The sequence below is a fragment of the Sturnus vulgaris genome, unplaced genomic scaffold (genome assembly GCF_052056855.1).
Source record: "Sturnus vulgaris isolate bStuVul1 unplaced genomic scaffold, bStuVul1.hap1 Scaffold_195, whole genome shotgun sequence".
In the NCBI taxonomy this organism is placed as follows: Eukaryota; Metazoa; Chordata; class Aves; order Passeriformes; family Sturnidae; genus Sturnus; species Sturnus vulgaris.
The window spans coordinates 6,620,982-6,640,959 of NW_028276170.1; the positions used below are offsets into that span (position 1 = coordinate 6,620,982).

Consider the following 19,978-nt stretch of genomic DNA (forward strand, 5'->3'; position numbering starts at 1 on the left):
GAGACAGGATTCTGGCCCCAGACTGCTTGAAATATCCATCCCTTATCTCCAGCCCGCACTAGGTGGAGAATTCCCAGGGTAAGGAATTGCAAAGATCAATTCCAAGGGAGAGAATTGAATATCTGCCCTGGCTCTGGCCAAAGGTTATAATGGCCGGATGCTTGGCCTTCAGCCAAGGGCACACACTGACTCAGAAAACACTTCCTAAATGCAGCAACATGTTGCATATTCATAGACCTTCATGCATTATTCTGAATCATTCTCCCTGATACCGAAATAATGAGAAAAAGGACTAATGTAGATATAGTAGTAGTCATGCTAAGGCTCAGAAAACTGCAGTTGTCGGACAGGCCCTGGGAACCAGCCCTGGGAATGAGCTGGGGACTGTGGAAACAATAATTAAAGATAATTAAAGAATTTAGTGGAGCATATAAGAACATCTAGAAACTTTCAGGATAAGGCTAAAGTATAATAATAAATAAAGGGTTCTGGTGATGGGAAAACATGCAAGGGGGAATTAAAGGGGGGTAGCCTATAGTTTTGAATAGACAAGCATGCAAAATTTATAACTTTTAGGAATGATATCTACAAGATTTATGTATCTGTATTGTCTTGAAGAATGTGTACCTCTGCACGTGGACTACATTGTAAAAAGGTATAAAAAACTTGACGAAAAAGGGAACTGTGGGACCCTGACTTTGGACGCTAGTCTGCAGGTTCCCCGGGCCCTGAATAAAGCACCGCATAAACTGACACTCTGTTAGTTTGTGTTCTGTTTGGAGCATCGGGCAACATCCCCAGACCTGTAAATCGTTATTTTTTCCTTCCTGGGATTCTGGTGTCCCATAATCCAGGAATGTGAAGAATTTCCTGATTATCTTTTTTACCATTCTCTGAGTTAGTTACATGAAGAAAAGTTTTTTACATCAAAATGTTGTAATTACAAAAAATATATTTACCACAACTATTTCTAAGTTCTGTTAATCGCAGAGCTAAAATAAACTATGTTCATACAGCAAAGTTTTCCAAGAGATAGCATTCATTTTAATATTTGCAAAAAGACAATAATATAATATGTACTTATAACACACGTAGAATCCCAATTTCTTTCCTGAGTCTGGAATAGTCATAGCTGTGGCACCAATCATTTTGTTAGTTTTCATTTTCTCAGCTTTTGTTCCCTTTCTTCTGTCCATACCCCAACCTTGAGGCTATTGGGGTTTAGAAAGTGATACAATGTTATGGGTAGAACAGAGAACTCTCAATTCAGGTCCTGCAGTTTCCTATTAATGCTCAGAATTCTTGCACCTCCTTTTCAGTCCTGGATGACTTCTGAGACTCCCCTGACCCCCTCTAGTTCAAGATACCACAAACCTTCAGACAAAATATCTCACAAATATTTAACTCTTTTCTCTAGCATTTGGTCTTTTTTTTTTTCAAATACTGAAAGATTATTTTTAGGCTGAATATTCAGCCATTTCACAGAGGCTTCTTCTACCGCTTCTTGTCCTCCTGATTTGCAGCAAGTCATCCACATCCTGCATTAACCCAATCCCTGGGGGTGGGGTAAATTCTTGTGATATTTTCTGCAAGGTTTGCCCCAATAAGGCTGGTGCTTCCCTGCATCCCTGCAGAAGGACCGTCCATGTCTTTTCCATTTTCCCTTCTACCTCTTGTTCTCACTCAAAGGCAAAATCCAGTTTACCACCCTGTGTAAGTGTGCATCCCCAGAAAGCATCTTTGCCATCAATTCCTGAATGGTGTCAGTGTGAGGAGGGCACCTGGTTGAAGATGGTGTAAGGATGTGAGAGCCCCTGGGTGCTGGGGCCCCCTTGGGCCCTGGGGTTCATCCCTCAGGGGCTGTAGAAACTCTGCCATGGCCTTTGCCTTCCCCTTGGCCTTTTCCTCATCCCTTCTTGCATTCCCCTGCTGTGCCTTTGTGACCAAGTGCTCCAGGGGCTTCTTCTGCCCCTCCTGCAGCCCCCTCAGTGCCTGGGGGTGCTCATCCTCTGACAGCTGCTGAGCTTTCTGCTAAATCATTCCTTTCTGCAGTGACCCAAGGAAAATGCTTAAAAGCTGATCTCGATGCTTGCACGTCCAATGCCCATTTCCCAGCTGTTCCTTCGTGCTGCTGCTCCTTGTGCTGTGGCTGCCGTGGCCAGCCCGTATCCCAGAGCCGGTGCCTGTCCTGCCGCAGTGTCCAAACGCGGCCCCCCCGGCGGGCAGGGCCGGCAGCTCCACGGGGCCGGGCAGCGGCCGGGGCGTCCCGCAGCCTCCTGGGGGCCGGGGGCCACTGCCGGGCCTGCAATTGCCGGGGGGTGCTGGGCTCAGGCAGCGCCCGGCGCTGAGCCCCGGCTGCCCCACAGCCCCGGCCCGGCCCCGCAGCTCCCCACAGGCCCCCAGCCCGTGCTCCCGGTGCCGCCCCTCTGCACCCGCTCCTGCCGCTGCCCAGCACAGAGAAACCCCCTGCAATCCTGACCTCCTTGTGTGCCTGTCCTGGCAACCGGGGATACAAAGGATCTGCATCAGCTGGCAACTTCTGAGGATAAGAGCCTGCTGAGAAACATCCCCATCCTCAGTATTTTTCTCCTCTGTTCCATCAACCTTTTTCTTCCAACATAGAAATCCTGCTGCTTCTTGCCTGAGCCATATTCCTGCACACTACACTTCATCATCCATCCGCGGTTGTCTAAATCCCTTCTGGAATTCCCTTATTGCCCCCCTGGCTGTCCATGTCCTTGGTTACCTCTGGATGAATATGCAAACTCCCTCCACATGCTCCCAAGGGACCCTTCAGAGATATTTTGGGATCATCATCCCTTTTGCTGGGAGCCCTTCCTGGCTTTCCCTTTCTACCCTCCACGGGTGCCCTGCCATGTTTAGTCCCCGAAGATCCCACTGTAGTCACTGGTGAGATTTTCAGTGCTCTATGGCTGCCGACTCTTCCCAGCCCCCCTGATCTGTCACTCGTCTGTCTCCTGGCCCCAGCGCCCCCCGGCAGGGGAATTTGGGGAGGTGGGAGGGGGGGAGCGCCAAGGCCGGGCCCCCCCGCGCTGTGGTGGCGGCAGCGGCTGCAGTGGGGAGCGAGTGCGGGCGGGAGCGGCCGAGAGCCCAGCGCTGCCCCAGCCCGAGCTGCCCCAGCTCCATCGCTGCCCCTGCGCTGGGATGCTGTGGGTTTGGGGGGAAGAGGGAGCCGGCAGTGGGTGCTGGGCCTGGGGGCAGCAGGAGAAGGGAAGGAGAAGCAGGGTTGAAGCACAAAATGGTCAAATACTGCACGTGGGAAAAGAAGGTGGGATTGTGCAGGAGGAGCAGGAATAGTAGGAGGAAGACGAGTGTGAGGACATTTGGCGAAAACAGAGGAGGAGGATGAGCAGAAACGGGAAGCAGCACAAGGTTCCCCCCTTCCCTGTATGTGCAGCCTCCCCTCCAGCCCTAGGAGTGTTGTTCCCCCCACATGCAGCAGGTGACAGGGGAGAGGGTTCCACGATTTTCACAGGGATGAATCTTAGTGTTTCTGAGCTTTATTGGGCTGTTGGTGATTTAGTTTATTTGCAGGGCCTTAATCTTTCTATTTTGGAGAGGATTTTGGCCCAGTCTTGCTGTTTGGGGGGGTGGGGTTTGAGGTGTATCTTGATCTTTGGAGGATTTTTGGGCTGAATCTTGGTGTTTTGAAGGTTCTTACACACAGACACAAGATGCATAGTGACTTCCTGAGATGATCTTGGGAAAGGAGAAGCCCCCAGCCCAAGTACCTCTTATCTTGTTCTTTTCCTCAAACTAGGACTTGTCATTCCGAAGGTGTGGGCAGATGGAGGAGGAGGAAAAGCCCCAGAGATCCCTCAGGAGGAGGGGCTGCAAACCCAGCCCAGGGAGCTGCGGGGAGGAAGGACCCTCCCTGAGCCGGGAAGGCGGCCGGAGATCCAGGCAGAGCTCAGAGCTGGTGGAGAAGCCTCCTGGAGGGGAGAAGCCGCACAAGTGCTTGGAATGTGGGAAGGGTTTCAGCTACAGCTCCCACCTGATCCGGCACCAGATGATCCACAATGGGGAACAGCCCTACGAGTGTGGGAAATGTGGGAAAAGCTTCAGGACGATTTCTGATCTGATGAAGCACCAGGTGATCCACACAGGGGAACGGCCCTACACATGCTTGGAATGTAGGAAGAGCTTTGGGTGGATGTCCTACCTGAAGAAACACCGACGCATCCACGCTGGGGAGAGGCCCTATGAGTGTCCCAAGTGTGGGAAGAGGTTTCAGAGCAGCTCCAATCTCCTCCGACATGAGCGGATTCACACAGAGGAGAGGCCCTTCCGCTGCCCCGACTGCGGGAAGGGATTCAATCTCAACTCCACCCTCATCAGGCACCGGCGCATCCACACTGGGGAGAGGCCCTACGAGTGTCCTGAGTGTGGGAAGAGCTTCTCCAGGAGCTCTCACTTGACCCAACACCAGCGGAGTCACCACTAAGGGAAGTCCTGTGAGTGTCCCGAGTGTGGGAAGAGCTTCATGCTGTGCTCCAGCTCCATCCCCCATGGGAGGATCGGTGTTGGATGATCCCCAGTGACCCCGGTTGGGCTGGGCCCTGGTGATCCGTGTTGGGTGGGGGGAAGGAGTTGGAGAGAATTTTTCACTCTCCTTGTCTTTGAGCTATTTGGTTGGTAAAAAATTTCCTCCCTGTTCCCAGGCTGGGTCTGTGATGCCTGTTCTGCTGTTTTTGGACGATCTCTCCCTGTCTTAATCTGACCCAGAAATTCTCTGTTAAATTTTCTGTCCCCTGTGCAGCTGGAGGGGCAGGGTCATATTGGCTTTGATGGGTGCCTGGCATTGGGCCAGCGTCACTCAGGCCATGGGCACCCCTGAGATCCCAGTGTGGTGAAGCATTCCCCCACTTCTAGAGAAAGTGCCCACCCAGACTGAGGTCAAGATGAAACATGGTTATGACTGGAGCCCACTCTCTTGTGACCCTGTCAGCAGAAATCCAAAAGGAGACCTTTGAGCTCTCCTGGGCCACCGTGGGCTGTGACCAGCAGTCTCCCTCTGAGGGGCCTCTCAGAGCCAGCAAACCCTCGGCTTTGCTGTGCCTGGAGGGTCGCTGAAACACGACGTGTCCTGGGCCCATACCCTCACTGCTCAAGGCCCCATCCTTCGGCCAGTGGGAGATGCAAAAACATCTGAAAGGAGGATTTCACTGAGCTCTGGGGGGAATTGCCTGCACTGACTGTTCCTGTCTGTGTGTGTGCGCCCCTGAACATATGCTATAGCAAATCTGGGAGAAATACAGCTTTCCTAGATGTGGAAGTACCTTGGATATCTAAGTTAGGCCTGTAAGCAAGGTTCAGTTATAGTTATGAACATACTTAAATGCTGTTAAATGCTAAGTGTTTTGATAAGTTCTTAAATGTAATCATAAGTGTTGATTTTGTATTAAGTTGCTAAGTACAACTTGGAAGTTACAGCTGTAAGTTAGGTTAAATGCTGTTAATTGTTACTGCTCTGTGGAATTGTTAATGGTAAGTTATAAGTTAAGTTAGGTATAAATTTGGTGTTGTTCCTCTGTTGAATTGCTAGGCCTAAGGTATAAGTTAAGTTACAGATTAAGGTAGAAGTTCAAATGTTTTTAGGCCGTGTTCCTTTTAATCCCTGCATGCACCTAAACACAGCACACACCCACCCACACTCCCCTAGAGAGTTCCCAGTTAATTTCTGTTCTGATTGCATGGATTTTATTTGGTGTTGTTCTTGTCTTGTTGTGCCTCACCTGTCCTGTAGGCAGTAGAGTGAATTTTGCCACCGAACTTGTGCTTTGTCGCTTAATATTAAATCTGACTTTTGTTCATGCATTTGTCACCGATATTTAAGCGATCTCAAACGCTCTCATTCATGACAGCACCACAATGTCCCGCATCACCGAGGGCCCTGACACACGCCCGTGTCACAAAGGGCCACCCCCGGCACTCAAGAGCAGAGGGACAGCCTGGAAGCGGCCCGGAGCAGCCCCGGCCTCGTGGCCTTGTAGCCCCTGGCGTGGCCAGAGCCCTGGGAGGCTTTGGCCACGGTGGGAGCCGGCAGCCCCAGCCCCGGCCTGCAGAGCCCTGGGGCTGCAGCCCGGGCTGGCCGGGGCAGGAGGAATTGGCCGGGCCGGACGTGCCAGGGCCTTGTGGGCAGTGGCTCCGTGTCCCGCGGGAGGCCGGGGACGAGGGGTGTCCCTCAGGGCTGTGCCCGGGCACCGGGGCTCGTCAGTGCCTCGCTCAGTGACACCCAGGGGCACCGAGCGCAGCCTCGGCGCCTTTGCAGGGCACGGGGAGCTGAGCGGGGCAGGGGCACCACGGAAACACCGAGTGCCTGCCCGGGGCAGAGCCGGGGCAAAGCCGGGCTGGAGAGCCGGGAGAGGCTGCTCAGAGCTGGCCCGGGCACTTGGGCACCTGGGAGACAGAGCCCGGCTCGGAGCTGACACTGAGCCCAATACCTGAGAAATCACAGCCGGCTTTTCTAGACACACTTCATATTGTATTTCTCAACGTGACTTTCTATCTTTTTCAATGTTCATTTTACTTTATTTTTTACCCTATAGAAATAATTCCATTGTATTTTGTAATGTGCGAAGAGGTACGTGCTGGGAAAGGTCGTGGGAAATGGAGTTTTTTATTCAATGTATTTTCAAATCTGAGATGTGACAAGTCCAGACTTTGACTCCAGCAGCAGTGTCTGGTTCCAGACTGCTCTGCTTTTCACAGTGACATCTCAGTTCATTCAAATCCATCAGTCAATGCCCTTGAAACACGGAAAAGCTGGGAATGAGTTTAAAGCCCTTGGAGGGTTTGCTGTGTCCGTACATTCCCCATCTCTCCTGGTTTCCGTTCATCCTCTCCGCTCCTGTCCTAGAGCACATTGCTGTATCCAGAGTTCAGTACATGCTTTTATAGATAGATATTTACATGTGGTTATTGTATACAAGAATCTCTTGCAGTGAGTTATTGTGATGGTAATTCCATGATCCTCTGCTTTGTGCCCAAAGAATGGTTATCGTATCTAAACCCCGGCAGCCCGGGAGGGGATGTGTGCGGGGCCGGGGCGGGGAGAGGCTCCTTGTTCATTCCGCGGGCGTTTTGAAGCCTCGCTGCTCGGGTTTTCCGCGGCTCTCTCTGTGCACCGTGGGTTTCTGTTTGCCTGAGAAGCGGTTTTGCCCCAAGCAAACAAAGGATTTTTTCCCTTTTCTTGGCTCGGAGAGGCTGCAGGGGCAGCCTTGCCGTGCCTGGAGGCGAACTGAGCAGCTGCTGTGTCGCAGCCCGGGGGCTCCGCGCCGGCAGGAGCGGAGCGGCGCCGCTGCAGCCCAAAGCCGCTGCGAGCCGGGCCGAGCCGGGAGAGAAAACAGCCCGAGGCTTCAGCCCCGCTGCTTCGCCTGCCGGGACCGTGCCCGCGGAGTCCGGCTGGGGCGGAGCTCAAGGGCAGGCGAGCCCCGGGCTTTCATCTCCTTCGGGACAGCCCCTGGTTGGTTTTTCCCCTGGGGGAGAAGCCGGCGGCTGTACCGTGTGTTGTGAGCGGGGATTTCTCTGGCATTTTGGGTCTTTTGTCCCAGGTGTCTGTGTGGGATAAGATCTGACAATTTAATATCTAGCAGTTATTTACTTTTTCCCCCTTGCCCTGTGGGCTTGCTGTTTGTTAATAAACTGTTGAAGTGTTTTCCACTTTATTCTATTAATATTAATTTCGTGTTGGTGGAAAGGGATTATTGGAAACCTGTAGAGGAGATGACACTCACTCCAGAGTGTCCTCTTAAAAACCATCTCTCAAACTGAGACACCCTACAAGAGCTTCGTACATGAAATGAGCTCCACCCATAGCTCCCACTTGATCCGGCACCAGGAGATCCAAACTAGGAAATATCCCTGCTGGTGCTTGGAAGGCGGGAAGAGCTTCAGCAAGAACCCCCACAGCATCAAGGACCACAAGATCCACACTGGGGAGAGGCCCTACGTGTGTGGGGAGTGTGGGAACAGCTTCTCACCGAGATCAGCCTTGACCAAACGCCAACGGAGTCACCACTAAGGGAAGCCCTGTGAGTGTCCCGAGTGTGGGAAGAGCTTCGTGCTCTGCTCCAGCTCCATCCCCCATGGGAGGATCGGTGTTGGATGATCCCCAGTGACCCCCGTTGGGCAGAGCCCTGGTGATCCGTGGTCTGGTGATCCCCGTTGGGTGGGGGGAAGGCGTTGGAGAGATTTCTTTCCCTTTTCCTTGTGCTGCTGTGATTTGGTTGGTAATAAATTCCCTCGCTGTGCCCAGGCTGGCTCTGTTGTTCCCGTGCCGGTGCTCGGGGCGGGATCTCTCCTGTTCCTTCTCTCAACTGCCGGGCCTGTTCTCAGCCAATCAGAGAATGCGATGAAGAAGATTCAGCCAATGAGAGAGAGCAGCTGTGATGACTCACCGGTTGCCGGGCAGACCCGCAGCACCCAGTGTTCCCCACCTGGACCCCACCCTGCCCGCCCAGTCACGATCCCCTCCCCGGGGTTCCCCCAAGTCCTTTCCCAGTCCCGCCCCACAATAAACGGGACGGGGAGAACTGGGAAACTTTACTGGGAACACTGGGAGCAGCCAAGCTGGGGCAGAGTGACAGCAGGGGAACACACGACCCCCCCAAAATCAGCGTGGGGACGGAGCGGGGGGTCCCGGCCGCACCCGAGGCCATGGGGAGGGGCTGCAGCAGCTGCTGGGTCAGGAGCTCTGTGGGAAGAGAAAAGGGGGCAGCACCTGACTGGGGTCCCCATGGGGAGCGCACACGCTCCGGGGTCGCAACACGACCCCCGGGACCCTCCCCTCACCCTTCTCGCACAGGTAGAAGCCGAGCCCCAGCTCCAGGAAGACGAAAACCAACACGGAGCCCCCGATCCCCATCAGCACCTTGCTGCTGGCGGTGTCCCGCGGCATCTCTGGGGGTCCACGGGCGTCAAGACCTCCCAAAATCTCTCACAGACACCCCAAGCTACTCCAATCACCCTCCCAGTCACTTCTAACCCACCCAGGACTCCTTAAATCCTCCTCCCAATCTCTTCCCAGCCTCCCCGGGACCCACCAACGCTCCTGCTTTCCATCTCAGCATCCCATAACCCCCTCTCAGTTGCCCCCCACCACCTCAGGACCCCCAAACCCTCTCCCAGTCCCTACCCCGTCTCACCAGGACTCACCAGAACTCCTCCCAGTCTCTTCCCATCACAGCCAACCTAATTCCAACCCTTGATTTCCAGCTCCAGATCTTTCTCCAACCCCTCCAGGCTCTCTCAAATCCCTCCCTGTTCCCCCCAGCTGATCCCAGTGTGTCCCCAGTCTCTTCCAGTGTCCCCCAGTGTGTCCATCTCACTGTGGCCCTCGAGCTCCCAGCCCGGGCCCAGCTGCCTGCTCTGCTCCATGGATTTCTACGCTGCTGAGATCCAGGTGAGGTGGTTCCAGGGCCAGCAGGAGCTCTCAGGGCATGTGGTGGCCACCAGGACCAGGTGCCCAACAGGAGAGGGCTGGTGTGGCACTGAGAGGGACTTGGAATGAAATTGGAGAGAGCGGGGGAACACTGAGAGAGAGTGGATTGGATTGGGGCAATGGAAGAGAGGGTGGAGGTCTGGGAGTGGACTGGGAATGGAATGGCTGGGGACTGAGAGGAATTCGGAGGGACTCTGGTGACACTGGGAGGGACCGTGAGGACACTGGAAGAGACTGGGATGGACTGGAAGATCCACTGGAGTCACTTGGGGTGAGGGGGCAGGAGGCCCCAGGGATGGGCACAAGAAGGGCTGACGTGTCTCGGGTGATTCCCAGGGAGGTTTTGAGGGGCTCCAGGGTCATTCCCAGGGCAGGGCCCGAGGGGACACGCTCTGCCCCACGCTCACCTCTGCGCTCCACGAGGAACGGGCTGGACAACTCGTAGTTGTGCCGGCAGTGCCTGTCCACCGCAGCCCGTCTGTACTCCATCCATTGCGGGTCGCTGTTCCAGTGCCTGGCAGCCTTGTCCCCAAAGGAGGTGTCCCCACGTGCAGCCCCACATCGCTGCCCAAGTGCAGGAACTGCTCCCGCTTGGAGATGTTCCTCTCCACGAACCTCAGCCGGTCGGTGCCGTGAATGAAGTGACACTCGGACTAAACCATCTCCTGGAACAGCGCTGTGTGTGCAGGACACAGGTCCGGGGGTGTCCCCCCAGCAGCCCCCCAGCAGCCCACAGTAGCCAAGAGCTCCGGGGCAACCCCAACCTTGCACCCCCAGTGCCCCGCGGCCGCCATGGGACCCTTCTTCCTGCAGTCCCAGTTCCTCTTTTCCAGGCTTCTCTGTATTTTCCTCCCCGTTTCCCAACATTCCCCAGTCACCGGCCCCATAACATCTGTTTGGGATCCCACCTCCCCATTTCCCTTTCTCTCCCCACCGTTCCCACCACTTCCCTTCCCGCGCCTCATGCTCACCCGAGAGCTCCGCGCCCCCAGCCCGGGGGGCTCCCAGTGGCACCAGTAGGTCCCCAGCTGCCCCACACGCCCCATGGCCAGCGCTGGGCAGGGTCTGACACCTCCCCATGTTGGAACTCTGGAAACGGAGGGGTTTGGGCTTTCTCTGCTGACAGGCATTGACCTCCAGGAAAACACTGCTTTTGACCTGAGGCCGTGAAGAAGCTTTCCAGAACTGAGTGATAGAACTGGGATCACTGGTGTGTAGTTTGAATAGAAGTGTGTACTGTCCCATGGTGGAAAATTTAGAATTTGTGGTTTTAGACTATATTAATACATATAAAACAAGATGGAGGTTTTAGGGTGGAGGTTTCTTTCTTTTTCACTTCTTCACAGGTCTTGGTGGTACTTTTGTAATTGGATAGAAAATTCCACATTGCAGGTCACAGGTGATTGGTTGTTGGGTTAAAAGTAAAAAGAATTTAGCTGTGTGTTCTTAATTGGACAGATTGGCCCTTAAAATGCCTTGTAGAGAGAGATACGTGTCCATTTTTGGCCTGTTAGCTAGAAGTGCTGTAGAACTCACTGTAATATAGATAAGAATTAATAAATATCTGAGTCAGAACATGAAATTCCGTCTCTCGAGCATTTAATCCTGACTCTGGAAATATAAAAGATAGAACGTGATACTCCCCCTCCTCAAATTCTCCTGGCGGGGGGCGCTGGGGGCGGGGCACGGGTGGAGTCCAGGTGAGGAGCTCTGGGCGCTCTGGGACTGCCTGAGGAGTCATCAGCGCCGCGCGCTCTGATTGGCTCAATTATTTTGGTGCCTTCTCTGATTGGCTGATGAGAAGCCTGGGAGTTGAGAGAAGCAATGGGACAGATCCCATGCCGAGCACTTACATGGGAAGAATAGACCCAGCCTGAGTACAGCGAGGGAATTTATTACAAACAAATCACAGCAGCACAAGGAGAAGTGAAAGAAATCTCTTCAACCCCATCCCCCCACCCAATGAGGATCACCAGGACCACGGATCACCAGGGCTCTGCCCAACGGGGATCACTGGGGATCATCCAACACCGATCCTCCCATGGGGGATGGAGCTGGAGCAGAGCACGAAGATCTTCCCACACTCGGGACACTCACAGGGCTTCCCTTAGTGGAGCCTCCGTTGGTGTTGGGTCAAGTTAGAGCTGTGTGAGAAGCTCTTCCCACACTCAGGACACTCGTAGGGCCTCTCCCCAGTGTGGATGCGCCGGTGCACAGTGAGGGTGGAGTTGAGATTGAATCCCTTCCCGCAGTCAGGGCAGCGGAAGGGCCTCTCCTCTGTGTGAATCCGCTCATGGATGAGGCAATCGGAGCTGCTGTGAAACCTCTTCCCACACTTGGGACACTCGTAGGGCCTCTCCCCGGTGTGGATGCGCTGGTGTTTTCTCAGGGCAGAGCTCCACCCAAAGCTCTTCCCACATTCCAAGCAGGTGTAGGGCCTTTCCCCAGTGTGGATCACCTGGTGCCACATCAGGTGAGAGATCCTTGTGAAGCCCTTCCCACATTTCCCACAATCATAGGGCTTTTCCCCAGTGTGGAACCTCTGGTGCTGGATCAGATGGGACCTGTACCTGAAGCTCTTCCCACATTTTCCACACTCGTAGGGCTTTTCCCCAGTGTGCATCCTCTGGTGCTGGATCAGATTGGAGCTCCACCTGAAACCCTTCCCACATTCCAAGCACTTGTGGGGCTTCTCCCCTCCATGAGGCTTCTCCACCAGCTCTGAGCTCTGCCTGGATCTCCGGCCGCCTTCCCGGCTCAGGGAGGGTCTTTCCTCCTCGCAGCTCCCTGGGATGGGTTTGCAGCCCCTCCTCGTGAGAGATCTCTGGAGCTTTTCTGCCTCCTCCATTCCCGCACACCTGAGGAATGAAAATTCCTGGTTTAGGGGGAAATAACAAGAAGAGAACTCCATAAATTGGGTGTTCCTCCTTGCCTAAGTTCATCTCTGGAAGTCATTGAGCATCTTGTGTCTGTAATAACCTCCCAAACACCAAGATCCCACCCAAAACCTTCCAGACTTTAAGACACGGATCAAAAACACCCAAAATATATAGATTCAGCAAAAATTCCCTCCAAACTTGTGCTGGGTTGAAAGCAAAACCAGTGAGAGACTCCAAGGCAGAAATACAATTTGATAGGAAAAAAGAGAAGAGAAATAAAATACATGCAATAGTACAAAAGAAAACACCTGACAGAATCAGAATACAACCTGACACCCCGCTAGTTAGGGTGGTGGTAGCAGTCCAGATGAAGTGGTCTTGTTGTAGTAGTGATGCTGTAGAAAGGTCTGGTAGCTCTTGTCCTCTGGAAACCAGTGGGTAAGGGCTGCCTTGGTGTTCCAAATCTCAGATTTTATCTAGGTAGGAGAGGCTTGGCTCCTCCCCCTGGCTGGAGCATCTCCCAATGGGATGATGGAATTTTATCAGTCATGCAGTGGGACTCAATGGCCCATTAACAGAAGATATCTTCCTGGAGGAAGGATGGGTTGTGGGAAAGACAAAGAACACTGCCCCACCTGGTTTTAACAGATGGCCCATTAGCAGAGGATATCTCAGACAGAGATAAGGATCACTGCTCCACCTGTTTTTTTCCATCACTCTTTGTTCTTTTGTTTCTGCCCAGGAGCTCTGACTGGTTACTTCATGTTTGCTGCTGATTTCCTCTCCCTTTTGAAGATGAAAATGGTAAAAGTGTCTTTGACCTGCCTTGCTGGATATTGTGAAGAGGAAGAGTCATCTACTGCAAGTGGAAGTGTCACAGGTGGAGCAGAGTTCTGTGAGTGCTGTATCAAACCAGACCTCGTCAGACCTGCCAGAACAACTGGTCCATGCTGCCCTTCACTGCTCTCCCTGTTCCCCACTGTTTCATGCCAGAGTAATTTAACTGCTGTTAATTGGGTGTGTGTTTCACTCGAGCCAGTGCAGCAGAACCAGCAGAAAGCAGCCCCAGAATGAATGGGGCTCTGCAGAGGAGCCCCAGACTATTCATCAGCCTGCCCGCAGAACTGGCTCCAACTCTGAACCCTTGTGACCACACTCTGAAGAAGACAAACTTCTGCTATTTCTGAGGCACTTATGACTGAGGCACGTGCTTGTGCAGGGAAGAATCCCAAAGTTCTTTCTTACTTCAGGAAAAACCCTGCAGCAGTGCATACCCAGCATCTGCTATCAGCACATCCTGGCTACACGTGCAGGAGAAGCAGCAGCAGCATTGGACACGTGGGTTTGTTAAGCTGAACTCCCCTACACTTTGAACAGTGCTCATCACAAACATATTTAATGGCACACCGATGCCATACATTTCTCCTAAAAGCCTCCCTTGTAACTAAACTTTACTGGAAAGTTAATGCCGAGGATGAACGAGCAACTTCGGTCTCAGTGCGGAGGTGGAGGGGTTCTAAACACTGACTTTCCGAGAGCAGCATCTCTCCTGAAGCGCTCGGGGCCACCCGAGCCGCCGCCGGGAGCGCGGTGCAGAAGCCGGCCCGGACTCAGCCGCAGCGCCGGGCACCGCGCATCGCTGCTCTGCAGGGCGGCCCGCACGTCCTCCAGCAGCTGCCGCAGGCTGCCCTTCTCCTGCTGCAGCTCGGCCATGCGCTCCTCGGCCCGCTCCAGCGCCACCATCTCCTCGCAGCGCTCTCGGGAGCAGGGCCCCGGCGGCCGCCGCTCGGGCTCGGCGGGGGCTGCGCGGGCGGATGTGGCTCTCGATGTGCTCGCCCTCCCGGCCCAGCGGCAGCCGCGGTGCTGAAGTGGCCGCAGAGCCGCGCGTGGAGCTGGCGGAAGGTGAGCTCGGCCCAGAGCCCGTCCCACAGCCCCGCGCACTCCTGGGGCTCCGCCGCCTCCTCCGGCGCCAGCGCCCGGCACAGCGTGCGGGACTCCTCGCCGGGGATGCGGCCCGGCCCGGCGCAGTCCCGCTGCTGGAAGATCTCCTGCAGGGACTGCTCCGGGCCGCTGGCCAGCACGACCATCTCGTTCTCCACGCCGCGCTCCAGCCCGTAGCGGTGGGCGAGGGCGCTGAGCAGCCACTGCGTGCGCCGGGCCGGCCGCCCGGAGGGGTCCCAGCCCTCAGGCGGCTCCATCGCGCCCGCCCGGCCCGCGGCGCTGCCCGAGCATCCTGAGCGCCGCCCGCCCGAGCGCTCGGCCCCGGCCCCGGCACGGAGCGCCCGGCTCGCCCCGCACGGAGCCGCGTCCGCCTTTGTCCGGCAGGAGCAGGGACTCGGGCAAAGCGGGCAGGTGCCGCCCTGATCCCTTTGTCTGACAAGCCCGAGCCCCAAGTGTGGTTCTTATTTCTTAGCTAATTTCTCTCTGGTTTCTCTCTGACACAAGCAAGACAATAGCATCGCACAATCCAGTTTGACAAGTAAGGCTTGTGAACGAGTGAGCGCTTCCACTAAATTAAAAACCCAATGTGCTTGAATGTCGACCTTCTGTTCTCTCAGGCTCCTCAGCTCTGTAGATGAGGTGACTTCCCGGTATTGGTATGTGGGTGTTAAGGGGTCTGTGTTAGAGATGAGTAAGTGTTCAACTCGTTTAAACGAGCTGCCCAAAGCAGTGATTTTGGTCTCTCTTTGGCTGGGCAGTAGGACCGGCGTTGTTGAACGCAGGCAGCAGCACGAGCAGGGCTCCTCCAGCAGCAGGGACACGCCAGGAGCCAGAGGGGACCGTGGCACCAGAGGGGACCGTGGCACCAGAGGGGACCGTGGCACCAGCCGTGCCCGAGGTCTGAACAGGCTGCCAAAGTCAGGTGGTGCTGACAGGCTGCGTTAACAGCCCAGGCAAGGCGTGGTGAGGAGCCAGGGCTGGGGGCCACCCAAGGAGTCCTGTCAAGAGCAAATGGTTCTAATATTCTCTCTAGGACAAAAAAGGAACAAACCAGTCCAGTTGATATGTGAGGAAAAAGAATTCAAGTTCGTTTAAAACGCTGCTTAATACAGGGTTGGGTTTCTTTTGAGTGAACTGGTGTTAATAAATATTCGGTCCCATATGATGGGGTTTCTCTGCAAATAGGCCTTGATGGGAAATTACTGAATACCTTTTGTTTTGCTCTTTCTTAAGTTGAGCACCTGAGTAGCTTTGTTGAGGAATGGAGAACTATTTGTAGGTCGGTATTTTCTCAGGAGGAGCCTTAAATTTTAGCACAGGAGGAAGGAAAGGCAAAGGTTTGAAAGCCTTCCCCTGCTGAAGCGACACACTTTGAGAGGAGTCTGTGAGGAGAAGTCCCCTCAGGCACTGCCAGGGCTGTTTGCCTCCTCTGCAGGCTCAGTATTCTGGGAGTTCCACAAGTCTCAGCTGCCACTGTATTTTCCCCTGAATATTTCTTGTCGTGCAGTACACAGGGAGAATATTTTGTGCTAGATTCTCCTCTGGGCTGAGAGGAATGTTGAATTTGTCTTTACAAATGAGCTCTGGATCTGCCTGTAGATAAGGCTAGCACTGAGAGATAAAAGAAACAATGGGATGGATTCCACTGATTGATGAATGGAAAAAGATGTTTGCCTTTACAAACAAACTGTAGGGCTGCTGATAAATGAAATTGGATATCAAAAGATGAAAGAAGCAACGGGGGGGGGAAACTATGAATGATATAAAAAATAAAAATGAAAAGGGAGGGTTATACATTAGAGGGGAATTTCAGGTATCAGGCGTTCCGAGAAGTCTGTGCCTCTCAAGTACCTCAGCCAATGGGGAAAGAGAGAGGGAAATGCGGCCGGGAAAATAGGATAAAAAGGAGGCTGCGTCCTCCAAAAATTTGAGAGATCCCAGGCGAATGTCCCATGGCCTCTCTCTTTATTCGAATAAAGCAAAAAGGACTCCTCTGTCTCCTTTTTGGACATAAACCTCTGGTGTTTTTGGATTAATTTTCCTGACATAGGTGACCCGGGAGGGGGACCTCGCCCCCAATATCTTGGGCGGTCCTGGCAGGGTTTTTTTGAAAGGGGGAGGGATATTTGGAGCTCACCCGAAGTATCTTTGGGTCTCCCTGTTTGTGTATTTCGGGAGGCGGCGGGCGGAGCGATGTTTGCATCTCGCAGGGCTCCAAAGCTGTCCCGAAATCCCCTTTTGGGGGATCCTGCGGGGTCCCCGGGTGGTTTTTTGGGGATGTCTGGGTGGCGGCTGCAGACAGAGCCCCGGCGGTGGGTGGGGGATGGAGGTCCCTGGAGCCCCGTGGCGATCGCCCGGGACTGGCAGGGCGAGGGGAGCAGCCTTGAGGGGGGGAAAGCGAAAAGGGGAGAGCCCCGGGAGTGCCGGAGCCTGAAATGGGGGCCTGGAGAGGGGGGACCCCGAGAGCCGGGAGTGAGGGGAGCCTGGAGACGGGGAGCCCCTAGGACACCAAAGTGGGGACAGAAAGGGGGGGACCCCTGTGAGCCCCAGCAGGCCGGAGCAGGGAGTCAGGGGAGGAGGCGCCCCTGGGAGCCCAGAACTCTCGGCATCCCTTAGTGCCACCCAGAGAGGGGCACCCATGGGACCCTCAGCAGCCCAGAGAAGGGGGAACCCCAGAATCCCAAAGTGGGGAGACCAAAGAGGGGGGACCCCTGGGATTCCCGGGAAGCCTGGAGCAGGGGGACACCCTGCAGAGGAGGGACCACGAAATATATGCAGGATCCAGGGCATTCAGGACAAGGGGACCCCCAGAACCTCATAGTGGGGACCCCTGTCTTGGGGTGACTGTATGATGCCTGTACCCACAAATCGTCTGTTCTGCTGGTGTTGGATATTGAATTCTGCAGTTTTAAGACTGGTTCCAGGAGTGAAGGGGGAGAAAGAAGAAATGCAGAGTTTGTTATCAGAGACTGCACAGGCTCCCCCACATTCCTGCTCACAGACTGTGTTGTCTGCAGTGGACAGCCAGAGAGAACTCTCTTTTTTTGCTTTTGGTTAATTTTTCTGCCTAACTGAGGCAGAGAATCTCCCTGGACTGTGTGTTTTGGGTTTTTTTCCTTTTTCCTGGAACTGTTTGAACCTGCTCTGGACTGAAAACCCAGAAGGGCACCGGGAGCTCACACCTGTGGCCCACCAGGCCTGGCCTGGGCCGTGGCATTTCCCAGCACAGGAGGGACTGAGAACAGACTGAGTGAGCCGGGCAGCCCAGGGAAAGAAATCTTCTAAATCTGTCATCTCTTGGGAACAGCGAGGGGTTTTGCTGTTTGGTTTTGTTCATTTTTGTGCTGGGAGGTGTATTGCCTGTTGAATAAACAGTATTTTCTCTTTCCACTTCTCTCCGAGGGAATATTTTTTTCCTGAGCTGGCTGGGGGAGGGACGGCTTGAATCTGTTTCATAGAGGGACCCCATTCAGAGGTTTCCTACCAAATTTGCCCTAAATGAGCACAAATACTTTTTTGGCACCCAATGCGTTGCAAGAAAGTGGAAAAGAAAACCTGCTCTGATTGCATTTTGGTTGGAGGGGTGGAGGCCTTTATGTGTCTCGGGTCCCCAGGCTTTTTTGAGGTTTTAATACCTTTCTGGTCTCTGGGCTTGTTTTCTTATCTGGAGATGTCTCCAGTAGTGCCATTAACATGCAACTTTTTCAGTAGAGGAGCACGAATTAGAATAGCTGTTGTGCTGGGCTCAGTGATAATGATTTATAGAAAGTTTATAAAGCTACTGGAGTTTGTTCTAGGTATCTATGGTTTATGGTTTCTTCGTCCTACCCTGCATCCCAGTTCCAACAGCATGTTTTGGGAGTTCATTAGTAATTGCATCCAGTTTGTTAGAGGAGGAGCACGGGATGAGGCTTTTTGGCCTTTCCTTCTCCCTTGAATATGTTTAGACATTTGTTGAGAATGTTCAGTTTCCCCTGAATGTCAAGGATACCACTGTCCTGGTATTTCATCTGGTAAGCTTCCTCTGCACAGTCTGCAGCCTCTCTAGAATGAGGGCTGAGGTGTCCAGAGGAGCTGATGGGACCCCTGATCCAGGAGTAGGCCCGGGCATGGAAAATTCTGAGTGGGATGGGGAATGGGAGAGAATGGGCAGAACCCTGAAGAAATTTTCTGATCTCCCAGCCTGGGAATCTTCACGTGAACAAATTCAGAACCCAGATGAGGGGGGGAAATATCTGAAAGAGAAGTGCCATGATGATTCTAATGAGAAAAAGATCATTGCAATAAGCTGGGCCCTAGCATATGCTTATTGCACACTGCTAGATACTGTAGGGCAGCAGAGAGAGGCAGGGGGGCAGGGAGATAAATCAGCCAATACCCCAGTCACTCAGGCTGTAGCTAAACCAGACAGTGAGCCTAAGCCACTGGCAGTTGCTGTGGGGAGGAAGCACACCAGCAAAACTGATGGGCCAGTGGACGATGATGATCCAGGGGAAGGATCCTCAAAGTGAGCTCCTGGTACAAAATCAGAAGTCAGAGCAACTGAGACAGGATCAGGAGCCAATATTGAGTCCTTATCCCTGAAAGACCTTCGTGGCCTGAGAAAGGATCACACCTGATGACCTGATGAATCTATAATTAGCTGGCTGGTCCGTCTTTGGGATGCTGCAGGCGAGGCCACAATTCTGGATGGCACTGAAGCCAGGCATTTGGGGTCCCTGTCACATGATCCCGTTATTGACCAAGGAATGGTGAGGGGGGCTAATCCTCAGAGTCTCTGGGCACGGGTCCTGGGAAGTGTGGCATAAAGATATCTGTGTGCAGATGATCTCTGTATGCAGCAAACCCAGTGGGAGACCATGGAACAAGGGGTTCAACGCTGGAGAGAAATGGCAGTGGCAGAGATTGTTTTTTTAGATGACCTAACAACTAGGAATCCGGACTTGGTACCATGTACATCTGTGATGTGGCGAAAATTTGTACGACTTGGGCCACAAGAATACGCTTCTGCTTTAGCAACAATGAAGCTGGAGGAAAGGGAGGAGACCGTGCTCGATATGGAGAAGAAGCTCCGAGCATATGCAGATGCTGTGCATGGCCCAACACATGCCAGAATCGCAGCTGTGGAAACAGTTCTATAGAAATGAGAAGAGAAGATAAGATAGAGGAGAACCACAAGAAACTCAGGGAGGAGATGAAAGAGGGATTTCTCCAAATCTCGGCTGTACAGATCAAAAGTTCAGGCCACAATCGTAAGCGTTCCCCAGATGGGGAGAGAAGACCCTTCTTACGAGCTGAGCTGTGGTCTTTGCTGCGTGATTCTGGAGATAACATGAAGAAGTCGGATGGAAAATCTACTGTTGCTCTGGTAAAACTGGTGCTTGAATTGCAGGACAGTGAAATGCAGAGAGGGAGTTCCACCAAAAAAGGTGGAACTTCACCAAACTTCACCAAAAGGGAAGCAGCTCCAGTTGCCCGTAGCCAAACTGCCAGGTATGATGATGATGCTGATGACACGTCCAATCCCCTTGAAGGAACCTCCAAGACATAGCTCAGGAAAGAAGAATAACCAGGCTTAGAGGGGCCCTGCCTCTAGCCAGGTAGAGACTGGGGAAATCCAGGTTTTTTGGACTGTGTGGATTCATTGGCCTGGCACCTCAGAACCACGAAAATATGAGGCCTTGGTCAACCCTGG

The 19,978-nt window shown here is 53.6% G+C and overlaps 1 pseudogene; it reads right to left on the reverse strand.

The window, feature by feature from the left end:
* The window catches only part of LOC148218038 (uncharacterized), a 55,045-nt pseudogene extending 52,366 nt beyond the window's left edge, over window positions 1–2,679 (reverse strand).
* Between the last annotated feature and the right edge of the window lie 17,299 nt (window positions 2,680–19,978).